Raw genomic sequence first — 19,618 nt, forward strand, 5'->3', positions numbered from 1 at the left:
GGGAGGGAGGGGTGCTGTCAGCTGAAACCATTTGGGGGATGTCTCCAAATGCCCCAATTTATGGGCAATCATGGATGATAGACAGGGATGACCTCTGAAAGCGACCTTCCTGCCATTGCATCTGACCAATACTCCCCCCCCCGCTCCCTATGACAAAATGTGAAAATTACCTTCTCACCATCTCTCCCCTCCAGAGTAAACCTCAACAAGTGGCCCTGAGGAGCTGGGGTGTCCGATAGGGCACCAAGCTCACACATACACTGAAATTGATAGGCAGGGAATCTGATAAATTATCTGACTGGTGGAGAGAGTGATGTAAGTCATCACCTCAAATGCGCATGTTCCAAATCCTGCCTTGCGTTTCTGGCTGTAAATTGTTGGTTTTGGAGAGCGTCCCATCACCCCAAGTAAGTATAAGATAATAGTAACTTTAATTGCTGGCCATCATTAGCTCTACATTTCACCTGTTTTAATTGGGGAGTATTCAGGCAGCTTTAGCCAACATTTGGCAGTCCTTGACACTTGCTGAGACAATGTAGCATTCTGGGAAGCTCCGAGCTTTTCAGCCCCTCTGGTAACTATGAGGGAAGTTTAAAAAAATCTGCCTTTGTACAGCACAACACCTCCTCGCTCAGGCTTTTGCTAAAATCAATAGTGAGGCCTGGTTAAAATACTCATTTGGTTAATGGTTTAACCCCCTGTTGAGATCATCTGTTAAAACAATAAATCAAGGGATATGGGCATGTATATAACTTGTGGTATGTGAAAAATGCATTCACTTGATATCAGCCAGATAGATAGGGCTATAAACTCCTTCCACTGTTGGTCAAATGCAAACAATGATTCCTTCTAGAGAAGTAGTTCACATTATCATTCAAATCAATGGATGATTAAGGATATTAACCAACTAAAGAATGTGCAGATTACAATATCCACTCTTCAAAGCATGTTTTAAAATTGCATAATCTGCAAATACAGTGATATATTTTCCTTGCTGGTCGAGAAATGGTGGGAGAGAGAACACCTGAAGTTTTGTTTCATAGGGCTCCTTCAATTGTCTTAGGCCTAAGGAAGTAAAGCAGATCACTTACTTTACATTTACAGAATTACAGAATTGTTACAGAGCGAAACGAGGCTATTCAGCCCATCATGCCTGTACCAGTTCTATGACCTACTGCCAATCTCCTGTTTATTCTTCATATCCCTGCACACCAATTCTATCCAAGTAGTGAACCAAAGCCCTCTTCAAATGCCTCCCTCAATTGAACCTGCTTCTACCACATTTCCAGACATTGCATTCCATACCTTATTGAATTTACTAGAAACACTATTTTTACGCCATTAGGCTCCTTACTGACACAATGAAAACCAGCTAACATTCATCCAATTTGAGTATGCAAACTACTTGAGGAGGTGACATAGATTAAAGAAAAAGTCACAAGGTCCTGAGGGCCTGGCAGGCTAGCTTCAAACTTTCTGATTGGCTGGGGATTGTCACAACAACAGGCCATACCCAATTTCAATTCCATGCTCTTCTGTTACAATTCTGCTATTTATTGAGGGATAATTATTCTAAGAAGGCAGATTGAAAAATTTTAAGCACAAGAACGTGTAATTTCCTGAGATACATTCAAAAATCATTAATTATTTGTTTGAAAGATGAAGAGTTGAAATCGGAATCTTGAAAGACAAGGATCACGATTTTGCAAAACCTTTCTCCTTGTTTACAAAAAAAAGTCAAAGAGTGCAATCTTATAGGATCATAATCACAACTCATCACCACCATTCCTGGGACTTCTATTATTCACTAACATCACACTCTAGAAGCATAGTCTAGCACTATAGAATGAACTAGCAACTTTCAATGAAAATGTACAGTAGGGGAACAAAAGCCAAAAACTCACTTTTACACTGGACTAAGGGTGCATCTCAGGGATACTCGCTTCTTCTCTTCCTGCTTAATCACTTAGTGCCTACATGCTCATAATATGGCCTTGTTTTGATTATTAGTGCAGTCAAAGAGATAGGCAGATTTCCTGGTTGCTAAACAGTCCTCACTCTAAGGGTATTCATCTTGGCTATGTGTCACTGTGCTCTATCAATCTCTCACCTGCTCCATTTGCCAGCAAATTACCTGGCACTGCCTGTGCAGCAAGCAGGCATCTATCTTTCAAAGCCTTTAGGGGAGTAATCCTCACTGAAGTCCATTGAGACACCCATTGGTCAAGGAGTCCAGGCCAAGTCAATGCCTCCAATACCAGTGGAAGGAATTGGCTATGGTCAGGTGCCCAATTGATGATTCATCAGTCAGGGGGTCTGTTCTTCTGCGGTCCAGGGAACTGGCCACAGTTAGTCCTGTGACTTAGTAGCGTCAAGTCAAGTGGCAGGGTTAATGTGTTCAGGAGATACATAGGCACAAACACAGGAACTCATCTGGGCAATCCTTGCTTAGGGCCTCCAGGTCAAGTTGGTTGTGGCATCGGCCACAGTCAGACTTCCGACTCAGCCCACAAGAACCAAGTGGAAGAGGGAGTGAGAGAAGTTGCAGCCTTTGCTGTGTTCCAAGCCTTGGCAAGTTACCCTTTGGGACTGACATGCAGACTATGGCCAGGGTACAGTACAATATGAAGAGAAGGCAATAGGATTTGTAACAGGGCGCATGGCAAAGAGTGGCTGGGAAGGTTGTAATGGAGTATGGGGGTGTTGTCAATTGTCACCTCGTATGCTAGTGACAGGATGGGAACATTTGGCAGGTATTGGTGCATATGGGGACTTGGGGAAGCATGGTGCCTGTGAGCATAACAGAATAGGCTACAAGGGAGGACATGTGAACATCTAGGAGCTCATTGCTATGTTCAGTCTTTGGCTGGAAGCCACTGGAAGAGGAGCACTCACTGTCACGTTCCATCATGCTGGAAATTGGAGGTGTGTCATGCGGCATGCAATGATTGTAAGAACATTCAGAGTGTGTAGAGAAAGTGAGTTGGCCTGTAAGGGAGGCAACTGGAGCAAACAATGATCGTAGGGTGTCTCAAGGGAAAGAAGATAGGTCACAGACATGCAGCGTATAGCACACAGGTACACAGGCTGCATCCTAAGCATTGACCCTTGGTCTGTGTGTTGCACCTCCTCGACACAGCCACTGCTGAACAATTCATTGACAACAACACCCTTGTGCATAGAGGGAGTCAATCATGAAGGATGTTCTACAAGCGATAAAGGTGTCATTGTGCCACAATCTCATGTGTATGTATTGTTCCCCTGCTTCTGGTTAGTGAAGCCAGCTCTTAGTGCAGATGTCCATCCATGGTGCCTCAACTGTGACTATGAGGTGTTGCTAGATGATGGGAAGATTAGTTTAGTACCTAAACAGAGATAATTACAAATACATGACAGTAAGCTGAGACAATAGTTATTTACATGCCTTTCTTACCCTTGCCACCAAGACCCCTCAATACGATTTCTTCTTTCTCCCTCTCACTATGTCTTGTCAGTCAAGGGGTCTGTGTTTCAGCAGTCCAGGGAACTGGCCACAGTCAGTCCTGTAATGCAGTCGTGCCAAGTCAAGTGGCAGCATTAACATGGTTTGGAGATACATCGGAACAAACACAGGAGCTCACCTGGGGCCGTGGGGAGAGATAGTTCAGAGGTAAAGTTTGTAGTCCTGGAGGACTGCTGGTGTGACCCCAGGGCCACTTAGATTTGGACACGCCATGTTGAGGCTGTTACAAGTTGACCTTTCTCTGTTTAACTTTTCAAGAGTGTGAGGGAGGCTGCCTGCAATATCCTGCTCATAAATTGCAGAGGGGCCCTGTGTATGTGTTCCATCTCTGGTTGGGGGGCCCCTGGCACCACCTTTTGTGTATATGAAATGGGTTCATGATGACCCATCCTCATCATGCCTTCAGTCCCAAGGACCAATGGGTGACATACTGCTTTGCAAACTCTCCAGCAGACCATGAGGGTTCTCAACATGGCTGCTAACTTGCCATTGGAGGCTTCCAGACAGTCACAGGATTTGCTGCATTTCTACAGCCTGTGGCCAAGGAAGGCAATTACATCCTCCTTCCCTATCTGCTGCTCCCTGTGCCTCCCTGTACATTTGGATGAAGTTCCTGATTGTCAACACTGTAGGCCGAGGATGAACAGGTTACTAGTGTCTGGCAGTCCTCTGTATGCTTAGACAGCTGCAGAGTTGTCACTGTGGGATGCTCACCAGGTTTTGTACATATAACCCGTATGTTTCTGGGTCTCTCACAGTGGTCTGGATCTGGGTTGATGGAGACTGCAGGAGGAGGTCTTGCAGTTGTTTATTCTGAGTCCTCAGTGAATTTGCCTTCAGGTGTCAAGATGGGACTTCTGATTGTCCTGGATATTTCTCCACAGAGATCAAGGGCAGTCTAGCAGAACTTGCAAGGCAAAAGTGAGAGAGGGCACCATGGCTGGTGATTAGAAGTTGTTGTGACAGTGGGATTCATGTGAGAGTTACAATACAATGAAGAGTGGTTTACTCAGTTGATGGCACATGGTTGTTTCTGCAGCTCTGTAGGAAGCACCCCAGTCTTCTCATTGGAGAGATAGGTTTATATTATTGTAGGACTTAGATGCCAGGCACCCCTCCACCCATTCTGTCTCCCTCAGCCCTGTATGGATGGCTTTCTCCTGTAATGAACAGAAAAAGGCCAATGAATGAAATTACAGTAAGTAATGGTACATGTGGGCAAAGATAGTGAGGAATACTGAAGGACTGAGAAGGTAGCACCGTGGGCATGTGAGGGAGCAGAGAGAAGAGCATAACACCTACCTTGGAGGAACAAAGAAATCATTGGCATTCTTTCTGACCATTTAGCCACACTCCTGGGATTACACTGACTGGGTGGTACCCTCAGACCAGGGTTTAGAGTTTTCCCTGCACCCCCTGCTGATCTTTCAGAAAGTAGATGCCTCACTTTTGCAGCACCCCCTCAAACAAGACTTCTTGTTTGGAGAATCACGGTACCATCTTCCACCTTCTTCTTCATGTTCAGATTCAATCCGTTAAGGAGCAGAGCAGCTTTGGAATGCCAGTGCTCGCCCAGGTGCACAACATGCTTTTAAAGATGGCACTGGTACAAGGGACGCCAATCCTTCAGCAGATGTCCATTGAGTGACAAGTTATTGTGACAACTCAACGCAACTTGAACATATGGAAAATTCAGTCAATAGTAATTTTCCTACCATCGTTGGAAAAAAAATTTCTGATATCTAAACAAAATATGTGGAATCCACCTTTGGGATTCTTAATTGTGTGTAATTTATTAATCTAGTCATTTTCAGCATTCTTCTAAAACAAGTACTAAAGTCATAACTTTTGGGATGACAATATTGATTGATGCCTTTCACTACAAGGTTTAGAGACATCATTGGGGAGATCTTTTGCTCTAATTTGAAATTTAACACATTTACTTATGTTGTCACCGGAATAGGGGTTAACATTTCTGTTAATTTTCAGAAATATGTCACATATTAATTTTTATTGATAGCAAACAGCATCAGAAATTGGTTGTCTGTTTAAGTAGGAATATAGCTATATTGAAATTAGATTTAATTCCCTACAGTGTGGAAACAGGCCCTTTGGCCTGACAAGCCCACACTGCCCCTTCAGGCATCCCACTCAGAACCATCTCCCTATAACTCACACACCCCTGAACACGACAGGCAATTTAGCATGACCATTTCACCTAGCCCGCATATCTTTGGGCTGTGGGAGGAAACTGGAGCACCCAGAGAAAACCCATGCAGACACAGGAAGAATGTGCAAACTTCACACAGACAGTTACCCAAGGCTAGAATCGAACCTGGGTCCCTGGCGCTGTGAAGCTGCAGTGCTGACGACTGAGCCACTGTGCTGCCCTGTCTGACATAAATATTTTGACAGCTGTGAGAAGCAGATTTTTTTTATGCTCACCAAATGATTCCATTGACAGCAATGCTGTGCTCAGGATTCTATTTCTTTCCATTAATATTCCTTTCTTTAACGTATTTTTTCCAATTTGAAAGAAAACATGGTGTTTTTCTAACCAAGGCATGTAGGTGTGACTTCAATATTCTGAAAAAAGCAGAAATATATGTTCTGTTATATAGAAATGTGCTGTCCAATGTAGGTGGATTAATTTGTTGCATTGCAGAGCTTTCTGTGCGGTTATAGTGATTGGAATGAATGCATTTTTCATAATTTTATATCGCCATTTTAAAGATTCACTTCTCAGATCAATTTTGAAAGAATAATGGAAACAGAAATGGAAAGAGGTATGAATTGGACAGTTGATTGACTTTCACTCATTTTACAGCATTGTACAAATTCATAATTGCTTCAGTGAGCTCCCCAATCAATTATATCATTATGGAAGATGTAACAAGCGAGGAGACTCAATTCTCCCAGATTTGTGAATGAGAAATTAGAGAGGCATTTGATGACAACATTCAATTTTTGGTGTCCCGGTATTTGGGTCTATTGTTGTTCTTGTTAAATCAAAAACAAAACCAATTGTTTAAAATATTTATGACATTGGAATAAGAGAGAAGCAATATTAAAAATATTAACATTATGGAAATATAAACTTGAGCAGGTTCAGAAAGTATCAATGAAAGGAAACATAAGATAAAACAAAGTAGTTTTTAAAACATCTGAACTTAACAAGTATGATGTAGGTGTTACAGAAGAGGCCAGTCAAATTCCAATTTAATCACTATCATAGTTTACATCCAATTTTATCTCGATGCGATTGTTTTATTCTACTAACATATCACTAGAACAATAATGAAAATTAATCAATAGAATGATGAAGGATTTTCCTTCTCAGTCTCTCCTCTCACTTGAATTGTGGTGACCCTCAAGTTAAACCATCACCAAAAAAACTAGTCGTCTCTCTCTCTCATGAGAGAGCAAACCTATAATCCGGTAAGACTATGGTGATGTATCTTTTACCTTTTTAATCATAAAGGTATCAATGAAAGAAGTGTTGAAAGCGATGATGAAGCATCTTAAACTGATTAAAATAATCACCAAGGTACATTATAAAGAATAAACATCATAAGTTGAAAACCTTGTAAGATATCACATCATGGTATAGTTTATTAAAAAAACCGCTCAATGATGTAATGAGCATAAAGTATACCTAAATTATGAAATGTAGCCTCTGCCGTGTGTGGCTGTGACTGGTCTCTATGGTAATATGAATTTGATTTAATGGAAGTCAAAGTCTCATTCTGCTACCCTTCCCCCACCAAATCCAACTCTTTATCTGCAGCTCCTCCTATCCCCACATCCAGTCCTGAGTGAGGATAATACCCAAAAAGTTAACTTCTCCTCATCCAGATGCTGCTTGGTTTGCTGTGTTATTCCAGCTTCTCTACCTCAACTCCATTCTCTCCCCCTTGGAAGAGGTACTTCCCACCTACATCTAGGACACAAACCACACCTTCCATCTCTTCAGAAACTTTCAGTTCCTTGGCCCCTAGTGCTTCATCTTTACAATGGGTATGCAAATCCTTTAACGTTCATACCCCTCAAGAACAGCCTGCAGGTCCTCAGTTTATTCTTCTCCAACAGATCCATCCAGTCCCATCACACCAATATCCTCATCTACCTCACCAAATTAGTCCTCACCCTCAATAACTTTCCTTCGATTGTTCCCATTTTCTCCAAATCCATGGGATAGCCTTGGGCACTCACATGGGTCCCAGCTATGCCTGCCCATTTGTTGGTTATGTTGAACAAGCCCACTTCAGTACTTAGAGAGGAACTGATCCCCAACTTTTCCACAGTTACACCAACTGCATCGGTGCTGTATCCTGCACCTAGACTGAACTGAAGCAGTTCAGTGACTTCACTAACAACTTCCACCCTGCCCTCAAATTTACTTGGTCTATTTCAGAGACTTCCCTCCCCTTTCTTGGCCTCCCCATTTCCATTTCTGGCAACAGTTTACTGACAAATATTTACTATAAACCCACAGACTTCCATAGCTACTGGACCACACCTCCTTCCAACCTGTATCCTGCAAAAACTCCATCCCATTTTCCTAATTCCTTGGCATCTGTCGGATCTGCTCTGACGAGGAGGCATTCCACTTCCAGACATCCCAGATGTCCTCCGATTTCAAACAACACTCTTCTCCCTGCTCTGTCATCCAGACAACCCTCTACCCCACCTCCTTCATTCACCGCTCCTCAGCTCTAATCCACCCCCCCAACATAAAAATAGGATCACCCTTTGTCCTCATTTTCCATCCCACCAGCCTCTACATTCAACATATCATCCCCAAACACTCTGCCAACTCCAAGTAGACCCCACCACGCACAACATCTTCCCCTCCCCACCCCCTCCCTGCCTTCTGTAATGGCCATTCCCTTCACCACCTCTTAGTTCATGCCACACTCCCCATCAGTCACTCCAACCCGCCGGGTATCTTCCCCGTAACCATAAAATATGCAACATGCTCCCATCCACCACCTCCCTCACCTCCACCCAGTGCCTTAAACAGCCCTTCCAAGTGAGACAGAGTTTCACCTAAATCTCTTCCAACCTAGTCTAATGCATCCGGTGCAATGTGGTCTTCTCTACATCAGTGAGACCAAAAGTAGACTAGGTGACCATTTCACTGAGCATTTCCACCTGGCTTGTAATGGCCAGCCTAGCCTCCTGGTCACTGCCATTTCAGCTGCCCCCACCCCTACCCACCACACTTCCATGCACAGCCCCCCCCTTACTAATTCCCCTCCTTCATGCCTGTCCTCAGCTGCCTCGAGTGTTGCAGTAACTCAGAACCCAAATTTGAGGAAAACTATCTTATCTTCCGCCTGGACACCCTACAGCCCGGAGGACTCAATATTGAGCTCTCCAAATTCAAACAACCTTTCCAACCATCCTCCAGCTTCCTTCCCAGCACCACCTCCTCCCTTCCATTCCAGCTACCAACCAGATTCATCCATCCTATTGACCAACCAGGCCATACCTACTACCAATGTCCACCCTTCACCACCACTCCATTACCCTCGCCCCTCTTTATTTGCAGCTACCTCTCCCCCCACAACCAGCCCTAAAGAAGGGCAATACCTAAATGTTGACTTCTCCTCTTCTAGACGCTGCCTGGCTGGCTGTAATTTTCCAGCTTCCTGTTCATCTATCTCAGAATGAATTACTATTAGCTCACTACTAAGATTTTTGTTTTAAAGAATTTCCATCCCAACATTTGTAACCATATCAGAAGTTTAACTGCAGACTTCAATAACATGAAGTTGCTGGACATGCATTAGATAGTAGGCTGCCTCTAATTTACCAGTCAATACTCAAGTATTTCCCTCCGAGATAGCCTATTTCCTGAGTAACCACCAAGGCTAACTTTTCTCCAGGTATAGCATATTATTCCACTTAATATTCTCCATTTTCTGAAATAGAAATATATCATTTTCATCCTAAGTGGACCAGAAATCACAATTTCTGGGGTTCACATGCTTTGAACTGGTTGTATGTCTTGATACATAAATGCAATTTCTGAATGAGAGGAGAAAATCAAATTGCCTTTCAATCATGCCCAATTTGATGGTGAGAGCTGATAGCGTCACTGAAGATATTAACACATGGTTGTAGATGATATTGAAGTCAGCCAGATTTGGACAGTGCAACTACATTTAGAGTCTATGCCAATGCTGTTACCAGAATGATGGAAATCAATCTGTCAATTTCAAAGCAGTGGTAACGATCTGCATCAATATTTACATTTATTACAACTTCCAAGGGTATTAAAAATGCAATTTTTAGATCAAAACTTCCTGTGAAAACTGTTATGTAGAAATGCATTTTATGTGAAATTGCCTGTTTGCATGGTTCCAGGACCATATATTGACAGATTATTATCATAACTCAAGGATGCAGCAAGCATTAATTCATCGGTCGTCCATCTGTATGGGGAAGAAGGTTGAAGTTGGCATTCATTAATGCCAGTATTTCTTAAAGGGAAGATGGAATCTTAATGCAGACAGCAGGGAATGTTGTACCAACTGCAGGACAGGGCTCCCAGCTCCTCCAAGGTGATATTGAAGGTCTTGGTTTATGCTGAGCATATGAGGAAAGAGATCCTGCAGAAGGCTGTCAAGGACTATCATTCCTATTAATGGGAAGAGGCTGTAGATAAATTTAATGCCAGGAATGCATCTCCTAGGACTTGGCTATGGCATAGAATAAACGTCAATGATCTCACCAGAATAATCACAATGTGAATACAAATGAATAACTCCCTTACTTCATATATCCATGCCCTCTAGTCTCATTTTCTATAATGCTAATCCTCCCCTTCACCTCTGCTTTGTTTGTTGCTCCACAATACACTACATCTCCTCCTTCTCTTCATATAGACTATATTTCTTATTTGCACTATTTCTGAAATCCTCTTTTGCTTACTTCTTGAGCATGGCATACAAACTGTTTGACCATGATAATTTCTAAACAGCTCACAAAGTGCCACTAGCACACACTTTTCCTTCTTGGCACAGAATGTCATGCACAATGTATGATAGTCGGTCAAACCGACAGAAACATCCTGTCATCAATGGGAGAGCATGCACTGCTACCACGGCCGAGTCACTGTCTTCACCATGGTAAGTTACTGGATGAGACTGATTCAAAACTTGTTCTCTTTTTCACTTATTCACTTGATCATCAATCTCTTGAAGTGAGGAGATGTTTGCCACCAAGGACAGACTCTGACAAAAATCTTGCCCGTGGAGTCTCTTAACATGGGGAAGCTGTTGTGGGTAAGTCAGCACAATGCTCTGCCTGAGCAGGAGACTCTTCCACCCTCACTTCCTGGCATGGTTGCTTTGGAAATTTTTGCAGGTTGTCAATCAAACTGCTTAGCCATGAACTGTGTTGTGGCCAACAGATCCCAGAGCTGGGACTCAAAGCCAGAGCTTGTGTTTCAGAGGTAGTAATGTTACCCATTGTACTGAAAGACCTTATTTACCTCCATCACACCCGACTCTCCGTACAACAAACACAGCTACCATTTTTCTCTCTGTCTCAGGACAAATTTTACACTAAAAATTCAGTTTTGAACCATTCTTACACTTTGTTTGTTGAACATGTTGGCATATATCAGTAACCTGAGGACAACACCTTAGTAAGCAATTTTGGCCTGGGAGGGAGCTTAACACAGGTTTACAAGGATGATGAGATAACAAGATGTAGAGCTGGATGAATACAGCAGGCCAAGCAATATCAGAGGAGCAGGAAAGCTGGCGCTTCGGGTCTAGACCCTTCTTCAGAAAAATCTGGACTTCAGGGATTAAGTTATGAGGAGAGACTAGGCAAATTAGGCCTTTATTCTCTAGAATTTAAAGGATTAAGGGGTGATCAGGTGAGGTTTCCAGGATCTTAAAAGGGATAAACAGTAGATAAAGATAAACTCTATTGACAAGTTGAAGATTCTGAGGGCATGGTCTAAGAGTTGGGGACAGACCTTTCAAAAGAGACGTTAGAAAGCACTTCTTATGTGCAGTGAGTGAGGGAGGTTTGGAGATGTCTTCTTCAAATGTCAGGCAATGTTAATTTACTTGTTAAATTTAAATCTGAGATAAACATTTTTTATGTGTTTCTAATCAACTGGTTCAGAAATGTGATCACACACCTCTGAACAGGTGGGACTTGAACCCAGGTGCTAGCGAGTTTTTCGAAGATTTGTAGCTCAGGCTGAGGTTCTGGATGTGAGTTTGCTCGCTGAGCTGGAAGGTTCGTTTTCAGACGTTTCATCACCTTTTTTATTTATTTGAAAAAATATACTTCATTCATAGAATGTACAAAAAAATAAAACATTTATACACCTACCCAGTCAAGCAAGCCACTCCAGGTTACCCGGGGGTACGTACACCAACTAAAGGGAAAAAAAAACAAAACAGAGAAAAAAAAACAAAGCAAAGAAACCGCCCCGGCAGTCGTCGCCCCGCACAGTCCCAGTTGGCCCCCTGACCAGTTGGGGAAGGCGCCAGCTGGGCCCAGTTACCAGATAGGATTCTTTTCCCTTTTCTGGACGAGGGGGTTCATACGGTGGTCTTTCCCCACCGCGCCTTGGCGGCGGCTGCCCCAAGCTTTAGCGCGTCCCTCAGCACGTAGCCCTGGACCTTGGAGTGCGCCAGTCTGCAACACTCGGTCGGGGTCAGTTCTTTCAGCTGGCAGACCAGCAAGTTGCGGGCAGACCAAAGAGCGTCCTTCACCGCATTGATGGTCCTCCAGGCGCAGTTGATGTTGGTCTCGGTGTGCGTCCCCGGAAACAGCCCGTAGAGCACGGAGTCCCGCGTCACGGAGCTGCTCGGGACGAACCTCGACAAATACCACTGCATCCCCCTCCAGACCTCCTGCGCATAGGCACACTCCAGAAGGAGGTGATCAACAGTCTCCTCCCCCCCGCAGCCACCTCGAGGGCAGCGTGCGGTGGTGCAGAGATTCCGGGCATGCATAAAGGATCTCACTGGCAGAGTCCCTCTCACCGCCAGCCAAGCAATGTCCTTCTGCTTGTTTGAAAGTTCTGGCGATGAGGCATTCTGCCAAACGACTTTGGCAGTCTGCGTGGGGAACCACACGACGGGATCCACCCTCTCCTTTTCCCGAAGGGTCCCGAGGATACTACGTGCTGACCACTGCCTGACGGCCTTGTGGTCAAAGGTGTTTCCTTTCAAAAATTTCTCCACGAAGGACAGGTGGTACGGAACGGTCCAACTACTCGGAGCGTTCCGCGGCAACGAGGCCAGGCCCAGCCTTCGCAACACTGGGGACAGGTAGAACCTCAGTAAGTAGTGACACTTGGTGTTTGCATACTGAGGATCTACGCACAGCTTGATGCAGCCACACACAAAGGTAGCCGTCAGGGTGAGGGTGGCATTCGGTACGCCCTTTCCCCCATTTTCCAGGTCTTTGTACATGGTATCTCTGCGGACCCGGTCCATCCTCGACCCCCAAATGAAGTGGAAGATGGCCCGGGTGACCGCAGCGGCGCAGGTCCAGGTAATAGGCCAGGCCTGCGCCACATACAACAGTACCGAAAGCCCCTCGCACCTGACAACCAGGTTCTTACCCGCGATGGAGAGGGACCGGAGCGTCCACCTGCCCAGCTTCTGCTGAAATTTGGAGATACGCTCCTCCCAAGTCTTAGTGCATGCCCCAGCTCCACCAAACCAAACACCCAGCACCTTCAGGTAGTCTGTCCTGACGGTGAAGGGGATGAAGGAGCGGTCGTCCCAGTTCCCGAAGAACATGACCTCGCTCTTACCCCTATTGACTTTGGCACCCGAGGCCAGTTCAAACTGGCCGCAGATGTCCAACAGCCTACTCACCGACCGACGATCGGTGCAGAAGACGGCGACATCATCCATGTACAGGGAGGTCTTGACCTGAAGGCCTCCGCTGCCTGGGATAGTCACGCCCTTCAGGCTCACGTCCTTCCTGATGGAGGCGGCGAAGGGCTCCACACAGCACACGAACAAGGCAGGAGAGAGTGGGCAGCCCTGCCTGACTCCAGATCTAACAGGAAAACTGTCTGATTCCCACCCGTTGATCGAGACTGCGCTAACGATGTTGGCGTAGAGCAGCCGGATCCAATTGCGGATGCCCTCCCCGAACCCCAATTTGGAGAGGACGTCCCTCATGTAAGCATGAGAGACCCTGTCGAAGGCCTTCTCCTGGTCCAGGCTGACGAGGCAGGTGTCCACCCGCCTGTCCTGTACGTAGGCGATCGTATCCCTGATGAGCGCGAGGCTCTCAGCGATCTTCCTGCCCGGCACAGCACAGGTTTGGTCAGGGTGAATCACCGACTCCAGGACAGACCTGACCCGGTTGGCAATGACCTTGGCCAGGATTTTGTAGTCCACGTTCAAAAGTGAAATGGGACGCCAATTCTTAATTTCTTCCCTCTCCCCCTTCCTCTTGTAAATGAGGGTGATGATGCCCTTCTTCATGGACTTGCACATTTCCCCTGCCCGAAGCGCACTATCGTACACCTCCAGCAGGTCCTGGCCGACCAGGCCCCACAGAGCAGAATACAGCTTGACCGGTAAGCCATCACTTCCGGGAGTCCTATTCCTCTGCAAGGACTTGAGGGCTCTGGCCAGCTCGTCCAGGGATATCGGCCGGTCCAGCCACTCCCTCGTGCCGTCATCTAAGACCTCCGTGATAGACGACAGGAACGACTCGGAGGCCGTGCTGTCTGTGGGCTTCGTGTCGTACAGTCCGGCATAGAAGGATCTGCTGATCCTCAAAACGTCGGGCCGAGACGACGTCACCGAGCCGTCGTCCTCCTTCAGCCGGCTAAGCACAGAGCTCTCTTTGTGCACCTTCTGAAAGAAGAAACGTGAGCACGTCTCGTCCTGCTCCACAGAGCAGACCCTGGACCGGAAGATTATCCTGGAGGCCTCCGCGGCGAAGAGCGAGGCTTGCTGGCCCCTCACCTCGAGGAGGTCCTCCGTGACATCGACCCCCATCAACTGCAGAAGGAGCAGGTTCTGCACCCTTTTCTGGAGTCGCGACAGCTTTCCCCGCCTCTCTCTTGCCTTCTGAACACCCTTGAGGACAAAGAACCTCTTGATGTTCTCCTTCACCGTCTCCCACCAGTCGCCTGGAGACTCAAAGAGGGGTTTCACGGTTCTCCAACCGGTGTACTCCCTCTTAAGCTCCTCGACGTTCTCTGGGGTCAACAGAGTCGTGTTGAGCTTCCACGTCCCCTTGCCGGCCGGCTGGTCGTCCTGTAAGTGACAGTCGGCCAACAGGAGGCAGTGGTCAGAGAAGAACACCGGCTCGACACGAGTGGATCTGACCGAGAACGTCCGTGACACAAACAGGAAGTCTATCCTTGAGCGGATAGACCCGTCTGGCCGCGACCAGGTGTACCTCTGCTGCGCTCCGTCTGCAGGGGTGCTGAAGACGTCGAGCAGCTTGGCGTCCTTCACCGTGCCCATCAGGAATCTGGACGTGACGTCCAGTTGAATCCCCCCACCCGCTGTCCCCACGCCGGATCTTCCATCTGCATCAATGATGCAGTTGAAGTCTCCGCCTAGGATGACCGGCCTGGACGTAGCCAGCAGGGGTGGAAGCCGCTGCAGGACGTCCAACCGCTCACTCCGTACCGCTGGGGCGTACACGTTGATCAGCCTCAGGGGAGCATTCCTGTAGGTGATGTCAGCCACTAGGAGGCGCCCCCCCACCACCTCCTGAACTTGAGAGATGGTGAAGTTGTGCCCCCGCAGCAGAATAGCCAGGCCCGAGGAGCGACAGTCGTTACCCCCCGACCAGATCGAAGGCCCACAGGTCCAGGCGCCGGACCATTTCCCGTACCTGCCGAGGTGCGGTATCCCGCACTCCTGCAGAAACAGGAGGTCCGCCTTGATGGTGGTCAGGTAGGCCAACGTGGACACACATCTCGCGGTTGACTTGACGCTGCGCACATTAATGCTCGCAATTCGTACCCCCATTGTGGGCAGTGACCGCAGTACCCTCCCCAAGTCCAAGGTCCAGCCCCTCCATCTGTCCCTTCATGCCCATTGCCCGGGCTAACTGCTCGACGCTCTCTGGGCTCAGGAAACCGTCTGTGCTGCCTTCCGGGTGGCATCCCCCCGTCAGGGGTGCGGAGGCAGGAGGGTCCGGCTCCGGATCAGGCTGGGGACGTGCTGTTTCCTCCTTCCCGCCTGGAAGTTCCGGGGGGCCCTCCAGTGCTCCAGCGGCACTTGACTGGGTGTCGGAGTGAGCCTCAGGACGCCTCCCGTCACCTGGAAGCGGGGTGCTGCTTTCCTTCCCCCTCGAGACCTTTAACTTCTGCTTCGGGTGGGCCCTCTCCGAATCCTCCTCGTCAGAGGAGCTCTTATAGCCCCCCTGTAGCTGTCTCTTCCCTCCTGATTGTTGCGGTTCCTGGGCCCGTCGACGCACCTTCCTCCTCGCTTTCCGGACTGTAGTCCACTCCCCTGGGTCGCCTGTCGCCGCCTCCATTGGCTCCGGGTTGTCAGGGGGGATCGGAGCCTGCAGGGGTGCTTTGCTGGCCTCGGGCCCATCCTGCAGGGCTGGGCCCTCCTGCACATTAGTGGGGTCCTTGCTGGGCCCTGGTGCCTTCCTCTCCTCCGGGGGGGCTGGCCCCGCATTGCCCCTGCCGGCGACCTGGGCGTAGGTGGTACCCCGCCGCGGGCATGCCCTATAGAAGTGGCCCGCTTCCCCGCAAAGGTTGCAGCTTCTCTCTCGTGGGCAATCCTTTGCAAGGTGTCCCTCCTCCCTGCAGTTCCTGCAGATGGTGACTTTGCAGTCGGCCGCCATGTGACCTGACCTACCACAGGCATGGCAGACTTTAGGTTGCCCTGCATAGGTCAGGTAGCCCCTGCTCCCGCCGATCGCGAAGCTGGACGGTGGGTGTGCGACATTCCCGTCTGCACCCATCCTCAGCGTCACCTTGACCTGCCTCTTACTCGTCCAGATGCCAAAGGGGTCCACCATGTCAGTTAGGTCCCCTTCCACCTTCACATACCTTCCGAGGAAGGTCAGGACATCAACTGCTGGCACGTGCGGGTTGTACATGTGTACAGTCACCATACGGCTCCTCTGTGCTGGCATCACAAACAGTGGAACAGCGGTCAATACAGAGAGGGGGCCCTCACCTCCTTTCTCCTTGAAAACCTCCAGGAAGCGCTCGCAAAGCTTGGCACTCCGGAAGGTCACATCGTAAAAACCCCCTCCGGGGAAATCCTGCAGGCAGTAAATGTCCGCAGCAGCGAACCCACAACAGTCCAACAGGACCCTCTTCACGAAGAAGGTGCGGTCCACAGGTGCACCTTCATCCACCTTCTTTACGGAAACACGGATGGTGTTCCGGACCCCCTGACCTGGGGCACGAGCACTTGCCGCAGCCATCGTTGCAGGTTGGCTGCTCCCCTGAACCAGCGTTAGGCCGAAGCCAGCATTAAGATCCACTGGTCGCAAGGGCGCACAGCCAACCCGACGTCCTCCTTTCACCTCCAAGACTGCACTCTTGTCCTCTCAGTCCACAAGAGAGTGGGTCTTTATTGTGTTCGAGATGTGAGCTGGTTCACTGAGCTGTAAGGTTTGTCCCCAGATGTTTTGTCACCATTCTAGGTAACATCAACAGTGAGCCTCCGACGAAGTGCTGGTGTTATGTCCAGCTTTCTATTTATCTGGTTAGGTTTCCTTAGGTTGGAGATGTCATTTCCTGCATTGGTGATGTCATTTCCTGTTCTTTTTCTCAGGGGATGGTAGATTGGCTCCAAATCAAGGTGTTTGTTGATGGAATTCCGGTTGGAATGCCAAGCTTCTAGGAATTCTCGTGCTTGTCTCTGTTTGGCTTGTCCTAGGATGGATGTGTTGTCCCAATCAAAGTGGTGTCCTTCCTCATCTGTATGTAAGGATACGAGTGATAGTGGGTCATGTCATTTTGTGGCTAGTTGATGTTCATGTATCCTGGTGGCTAGCTTTCTGCCAGTTTGTCCAATGTAGTGTTTGTTCAGTTCTTGCAAGGTATTTTGTAGATGACGCTTGTTTTGTTTGTTGTCTGTATAGGGTCTTTTAAGTTCATTAGCTGCTGTTTTAGTGTGTTGGTGGGTTTGTGGGCTACCCTGATGCCAAGAGGTCCGAGTAGTCTGGCAGTAATTTCGGAAATGTCTTTGATGTAGGGGAGAGTGGTTATGATTTCTGAGCCCGTTTTGTCTATTTGTTTGGGTTTATTGCTGAGGAATTGAACCCAGGTTTCTTGGCTGAGAGGTAGGAACATTATCACTCCACCACAAGAGCCCCTTTATCATTAATCAAGGCCTAAGGCCCCAGTGCAGACTTATAGAGTTAGTGACAAATCTACCGTAATCCTACTGATTGGCAGAACTGGTTTGAGGTGTTAAATGTTCCTATGTTTCTATCTCCAATGTTCCTAAGAAAGGGCCCTTAAGATGCAAAATCTTGGTCTGGCTCCAGCAAGCACTCCCAGAAACTGGCATGACACAGAGTTTAGAAGGTAGGTCAAACAGGATGTTTTCATGTGGTAAAACCATTCACACAAGCATTTAGAAGCTAGGTGGAGGGGCTGCAGTTGCCAGTTCCTCAGGAAGCCAGATCACATACTAACTATGCTGCAGGCCAGCAAGAGGCTGTGTCAGAGCTTCACACAGAGCACAGGTACCATTCTGTGTAACGTAGAGCAAATGGTCAGGTTAACAAACACAACAGTAGTGAAAAAAAACAAGTACACTGTTGTCTTGAAAGTTCAGATGGCTGCCATCGTGGCTCTGTGGGCCAGTGTTGATAATGCACCACATCACTCCAGTGTTCAGATCTTACATGAAGCTGCTATAGTGCTGGGATGCATTCCTCAGAAAGTGGGATTGTAAGGAGGGAAGCAAACCTGCTTCTAACTCAGCCACTCTGTCAGGCCCTTGATTTACGCTTATGGAAAATATTCAGTTAACAATAATCAATAAGAACAATGGCAACTATTGCTGGACTGTTAGTGTAATACAAGTGAGAGACATGTCCAACCTATCACTTCAATAGAACAATCCTGGCAGCTACGAGAACTGGTGGCTGAAGTTACTCATGCCTGGGTTACAATGGTTTTGGCAGCCAAAAGCAGTGCTCTCTATGATCCATTTCCCAGGTCCCAGTCAGGGCTGCTATCAATGATGTCTGCTCAGTGATAGTCTCTTTGGTAAAGCAAACATGTCTGACCCATTTCCCTTTGGTGACATTAAGGTGGGTGAAGTTGTCTCTGAAAACCATTGTGGATTTATCATGACAGAGTGCCCTCCTCCCTCCTTTTCACTCACATGCTACACCTCTTCTCTTGTTTTCTTGGCTGCTGGCCCTCACTCGCCAGGCAGACTCAGAATCCACCCATAACCACAGTGAGGACTGAAAAAAAAATTGGCCTAGCAACAGTAAAAGCCTGAGCTTGTCTATATTGGATAAGCTCTTCAAAGAGCGCCACAAAAGATCTTTCCTCACTTTTATCCCAACAGCATACTGTGCAAGATTATTAGGAAATGAAATAGACACTGGACCAAATGGATTTTAGGAAATAGTCCTATAGCAATGACAACACCTTTAATTAAATATAATAATGAAACCTTTAAATGATTCCAGCAACCACCTTGGTTGTATCTTCAACATTGAATGAGTCATGCTCACAATGTCTACAATGATTGGGCAATTAGGCACCCATTTCTATCTGTAAGAGCGAAGTGCAAATAAATTTCTCAAAGCATATGTATTTAAGCTCATTAAAGCATTGTTATTTTAAAGGCTAATAGATTTGACATCCTCACTGAGTGCACTTATTTGTAAACAAGAAATAGCTGTGTAGAAATTTAATCCTGCATCCCAAATTTTTGATTCTGCTTGACTTTACTGAAGGTTTAATACCATACATCAACAGCAGAAAGTGCTCTGGCTTCAAAGAGTTAAATCAAGCTAGATCACTGACTTCACCTTGAAGCAGTGATCAAAAAGTGTCTTTTAAGTCTGTTTACATCTGTCTGTCCCCTATTCTTAAACATTTATCTGAACCCATCGAGAGAAAATCTCCCACCACATAAATTTGTGATACAAGAA

This window comes from Stegostoma tigrinum, chromosome 4 (assembly GCF_030684315.1).
Source record: "Stegostoma tigrinum isolate sSteTig4 chromosome 4, sSteTig4.hap1, whole genome shotgun sequence".
NCBI lineage: Eukaryota > Metazoa > Chordata > Chondrichthyes > Orectolobiformes > Stegostomatidae > Stegostoma > Stegostoma tigrinum.